Source organism: Jaculus jaculus, chromosome 2 (assembly GCF_020740685.1).
Source record: "Jaculus jaculus isolate mJacJac1 chromosome 2, mJacJac1.mat.Y.cur, whole genome shotgun sequence".
NCBI lineage: Eukaryota > Metazoa > Chordata > Mammalia > Rodentia > Dipodidae > Jaculus > Jaculus jaculus.
The window spans coordinates 151,228,608-151,234,607 of record NC_059103.1 but is presented as its reverse complement, the minus strand read 5'-3'; positions in this window follow the sequence as shown (position 1 = coordinate 151,234,607).

Below are 6,000 nucleotides of genomic sequence, written 5' to 3'. Positions count from 1 at the left end.
AGATGGCTTAGCTCCATGATGGCAGGGGAAACGATGGCATGGGCAGAGGGTGGACATCACCCCCTGGCCAACATCAGGTAGACAACAGCAACAGGAGAGTGTGCCAAACACTGGCAAAGGGAAACTGGCTAAAACACCCATAAGCTCACTCCCAACAATACACTGTCTTCAGGAGGCTTAAATTCCAAATCTCCATCAGCTCTGGGGACCTAGCATTCAAGTTTATTGGGGACACCTGAATCAAACCACCACACAGTGGCTAGAGGCCCTGGCGAGCCCCATTCTCTCTCCCTATATGTCTCTTTCTATCTCTAATAAAATAAGCATGCATTATTTAATTTTTGCTTCTCTGCATGGATGCATGTGCACTCAGGTATTATCTTCAAGGAATGCTCTCTTTGGCTGCCAAATGCATTTTTTTTTAAAATGTGGGTACTAAAGATTGAACTCAGGGCATCCATTCTTTTTGCTTTATTTTTAATCTTTATTTACTTGAGACAGTCAGAGAGAGAGAGAGAGAATAGGCACGCCAGAGCCTCTAGCCACTGCAAACGAACTCCAGATGCATGTGCCACCATGTGCATCTGGCTTACATGGGACCTGGAGAAACGCACCTGGGTTCTTAGGCTTTGCAGACAAGCACCTTGACCACAAAGCCAACTCTCCAGCCCCAATAAAGCATTGTTAAAGGTAAATAAACAGATAAAACTTTCTCATTGAACCTTAACTCTTATCAATCACCATTTAATGCAGCTGACACATCCAAAGTGTTCCTGTCAAGACTTAATAGACAATTTTCTTTTCTTTTCTTTCTTTCTTTCTTTCTTTTTTTTTTTATTTTTCGAGGTAGGGTCTCACTCTAGCTCATGCTGACCTGGAATTCACTATGGAGTCTCAGGGTGGCCTCGAACTCATGGTGATCCTCCTACCTCTGCCTCCCGAGTGCTGGGATTAAAATAGACAACTTTCTTATCTTGGGCTCTTGGTTGGCTTTCTATGGCTGTGAATCCTGAAAACAGTACATGGCATGGAATGAGTACACTTGGTTGTCTTCCACAGCAAGCCCAGATCAGCTGAGAAAAGGACAACTTACAACTGGCTTTTATTTCCTCTCATGTTGACAAAAAAGCAAAATCTGGGAGCTGGGTGTGGTGGCGCACACCTTAAATCCTAGCACTTGGGAAGCAGAGGTAGGTGGATCGCTGTGAGTTCAAGGCCACTGCATTGTGAGTTCCAGGTAAGCCTGGACTAGAGTGAGATCCTACTTTGAAAAAATAAATAAAAAGTAAAGCAAAACCTGGGAGAAAAGAGGTTCATGGAGAGTAGTTTGCCTAGTAAGCACAGGCCTTCAAACACCAGCAGTAGCAAGAGATGGCTCTCAAAAGAACTTCAAAGTAATATGATGGAAAATGGAATTTCAAAGGGGAAAGTGTGGGGGTGGGGGAGGGAGGGAATTAACATGGAATTTTTTTTTATAATCATGGAAAATGCTAATAAAAATTAAAAAAAAAAAAAAAAGAACTTCAAAGACCTCAGCATGGTGCACATGTCATTGGATCCCATCACTGTGATGCATTCTCTTTTTCATTGCCCAGCATTTTCTAATGTCACAAAAAATTGGAAAGAAAATATATTAGAAAAAGATTTTAGGGGCTGCAGAGATGGCTTAGCAGTTAAGGTACTTACCCAAAAAGCCAAATGACCCACGTTTGATTCCCTCGGACCCACATAAGCCAGATGCACAAGGTGGCACATGCATCTGGAGTTCACTTGCAGTGGCTGGAGGCCCTAGCATACCCATTCTCTATTTGCCATTCTCTCTCTCTCAAATGAAGAAATAATAATCATTTTTTTTAATAAAGAAAGCTTTCAGGAGGATTTTTTGCTTGCTTGTTTTTCAAATTAGGGTCTTGCTCAAGCCCAGGCTGGAATTCAGTATGTAGTCCCAGGCTAGCCTCAAACTCACGGCGGTCCTCCTCCCACATGCCCGTATTAAAGGCGTGTGCCACCACACCGGGCAGGAGGAAGCTTTTGCTCACATGGAGTGTACTTGAAGACACATGAAAACATTGTTGTGAACTACATTAAAGGGTCCCATGATAACAATCATATGACCATGTGTGGTTCAGGTATGGTAATGTGTATGCTGATGAATGTGAGACCATCTTACAGAAGAAAGGATGTCCATCCATTCAAGGAAATCTAGATTTTTGTTTGTTGGTTGCTTGGTTTTAGAGAGGGCCTCTCTCTAGCCCGGGCTAACCTGGAACTTACTCTGTAGGCCCCAAACTCACAGAAATCCTCCAACCTTAGCTTCCTGACTGCTGGAACTAAAGTCACCAAACCTAGGTGAAAATCTAGATTTTTATGCCAGTTTTTAACAATAGAAAAATAACGATTTTTGGCTAGGAGTATTGGTGCATACCTTTAATCCCAGCACTTGGGTTGCAGAGAAAGGAGGATTGCTGTGAGTTTGAAACCAGCCTGAAGTAGAGTAAGACCCTACCTCAAAAAACAAAAAAAAAAAAAACAAAAAACAAAAAACAAAAAACCAAGGGGCTGGAGAGATGGCTTAGTGGTTAAGCACTTGCCTGTGAAGCCTAAGGACCCTGGTTCGAGGCTCGATTCCCCAGGACCCACATGAGCCAGATGCACAAGGCAAGGTACTGCATGAATCTGAAGTTTGTGTGCAGTGGCTAGAGACCCTGGTGCACCCATTCACTCTCTCTCTCTCTCTGCCTCTTTTTCTCTCTGTCACTCTCAGATGAGTAAATAAAAATAAACAAAAAAAATTTTTTTAAAGTTTTTGAAATGATGAATTAATTGCTAGCACTCTAAGCATACTATATTGGAAAAACTGGGTGGGAACTGACAGGCAATTTCATCACAAGCTCCCAAATACAGCCATGGGCCTCCTTGGCTCCTCTCAGCAGGAACCTCCATGAGTCATGTCAAGTCCTGCACGGAACAGGGCAACTTGAATTGCACTCAACTTTCCCTGGTAAGAGTCAGCACAGCCCAGGAGGAATGTCTGGTTACCTCCAGGCAGAAGCAGCTGAAACAATCAGCTGCGGCTGGGTGCGTTCCTTTTTTTTTTTGTTTGTTTGTTTGTTTAACAGTATTTGAGCATTGCCTCTGTCCTGCAGCTTTGCCACTCTTAGGCATGACACCCTGGTAGTCGAGACTATTATTCAAACTACTAAAGCCATGCTATTTGGAAGCTGTGTGACTGACCCAAATACAAGTTCTTCACCATCTCCATTTCCACATCATGTCTAAAATATTAGGCCTTAGCATATAAATTAATCTGGTTCTTTCGTCCACAGGCATTCAAAGAGAAGCTTAAACAAAAACATAATGGGCTGGGCATGGTGGTTCCTTAATATAAATTACACACACACACACACACACAAAACAACAACAAATTCATATTCTGAAAGCTCATTAGAAGAAGAATAACACAACTAGAGATTTTGAGCTCATAGCTAACAAACAACTTCAGCATGGAAGTGTCTAGATCCAAGTTCAAGGATAGTTACTTTTCTACCACAAAACAAACAATGGCAACACTTTTAGAATTGGGAATACTTCCTAACCAGAAATACAAGGTGGCAGGCATCTCACCTTAGAGTTGGGAGCACAAAGGCCTCTGAGTCTCACAACACCTTGTTGACGGGGCTCAAAGGCTATGCTGGTGGTGACCAGAGCTGCCTGCCTCAGGTGTGGGGTGTGGGCACGCTCACCTTGCATTGGTCATTCCTACCTAGACGTTGACTGGCACACTCAAAGCAAAACCTCTTGCTTAGGTGGTATGATCTCTTACCTCCTTAAGTCTCAGTTTCCTCATTTGTAAAATAGGAGTAATAGAAGTACTTTAATCTTACAATTTTTTAAGGATTAATGTTGAAAAATATGGTAGGGTCTCACTCTAGGTCAGGCTGACCTAGAAGTCACTATATACTCTCAGGGTGGCCTCGAACTCATGGTGATCCTCCTACCTCTACCTCCCAAGTGCTGGGATTAAAGGTGTGTGCCACCACGCCTGGCTGGTTTTTGTCTTTTAAATTCTGAGCACTGAAAGGATAATAAGACAGAGATGTGACGCAAACAAAACAAGAAAGAAAAAAAAGAAAAGAAAAAAAGGCATAAGCAGGACAAAATGGCCAAATTTAAGGCAGAGAGAAAAGCACCATGATTGTCCCTTGGAAGTAAGTAAGGTATTCAAAAATCAGGTCAAAGATGAGGGCTTGCAAAACTTGCCAGCCAGGGGTTCAATTCCTAAGCCATGCATATAAGCAGGACAGAAAAAAAGTGGTACTAGTCTCTGGTGTTCATTTGCAAGAGGTCTTGGCACACTCAAACACACCACACACACACACATGCACACAAATAAATAAGATGAATGAATTCACTTTTAAAATTTCTTACAAGCCAGAGGTGGTAGCATGCACCTGTAATCACATCACTTGGGAGGTCAGCAGGAGGATCAGGAATTCAAGGTCATCTTTGGCTATGTAGCAAGTTTCAGGGTAGTCTAAGGAACATGAGACTCTGTCTCAAAACCAAAAGTAGAAAACCAAACAGGTGTGGCATTTCATTCTTGTCATGGTCTTCAACAGAGGCAGGATTGATGAAGGTCTAAGGCTCTCCTCGCTTACACAGCAAGTTCCATGCCACCTAGTGTTACCACAGAGAAAGACTGTGCCTCTTTTCTCCCCAAATCATGTGACAGGTAAGTTAACCAGGACAAAATAAGGCTACAAAGTACCCAGTGAAGGGAGGGTTCTAAAGCCGAAGAGCCTCGGTGTGTTTGAGTAGCCACACTAACTACGAATTAGACACTGTTCGACACGCATATACAACAATTTAGATCAATATTTACTGAAGAAAAAGAAAGATTTCTACTTGAGCTAAAGAGATACACTTGCTAACAACAGTAATCTAATAACATTAATTATTCACCAAGCTTACCTGCTCAAACAAATAAAGCCAGTTCATAAGCCTCATGAAACTTCCAAATATATTCTTCCAACAAATGAGAGAACCACATTTGTAAACTATTACTTTACTACTTCTTCTTCTTCCTTTTTCTGGTTTTTCGAGGTAGGGTCTCACTCTAGCCCAGGCTGGCCTGGAATCCACTATGGAGTCTCAGGGTGGCCTCGAACTCACGGTGTCTTCCTACCTCTGCCTCCCAAGTGCTGGGATTAAAGGCATGTGCCACCATGCCCGACTAAACTATTACTTCTTAAAAGCCTCTGAAAACTTTCATGTTTGAAATATAAAGGCATCAAGCATATGCTGCATTCTAACCATTAATCCCGCAATGAAAATACTTTAGATATACTTATGATGATTCAGTTACATGATACATTGATTTTTAGTTTCAATTGCTTAAGATTTTTCTTTACTGGTATGATTACGGTGTGCTTTCTGTGACTGCATATGTTTAAAAATAAACCTGATGAAGTCAGGCATGATGGCACAAAGTGGCACATGCATCTGCATCTGGAGTTCGTCTGTAGCTGCTAGAGGCCCTGGCATGCCCATTCTCTCTCCCTGTACCCCCAGCACCGTATAAAAAGCCAAGCATAGCCGGGCGTGGTGGTACCCGCCTTTAAGCCCAGCACTCGGGAGGCAGAGGTAGGTGGATCGCCGTGAGGTCAAGGCCATCCTGAGACTCCATAGTGAATTCCAGGTCGGCCTGGGCTAGAGGGAGACCCTACCTCAAAAAAAAAAAAAACAAAAAAAGCAAACTGCTAAGCATAGTACACATGCCTATAACCACAGTGCTTGGAGAAGGAGCAGAAGGAGAAGGAATGCTCACTAGTCAGAGTCTAACAAGTGAGAAAGTGAGCTCTGGGTCCAGTGAGAGACCTTGTCTCAACAAGTAAGGTGGAAAAGCGATAGAGCAAGACACTCATGTCCTCCCTCCTCTGCTCTTCACATGTATGTGCATGGACTTACACACCAAAACTATAAATAACTAAAAAGCAAGAC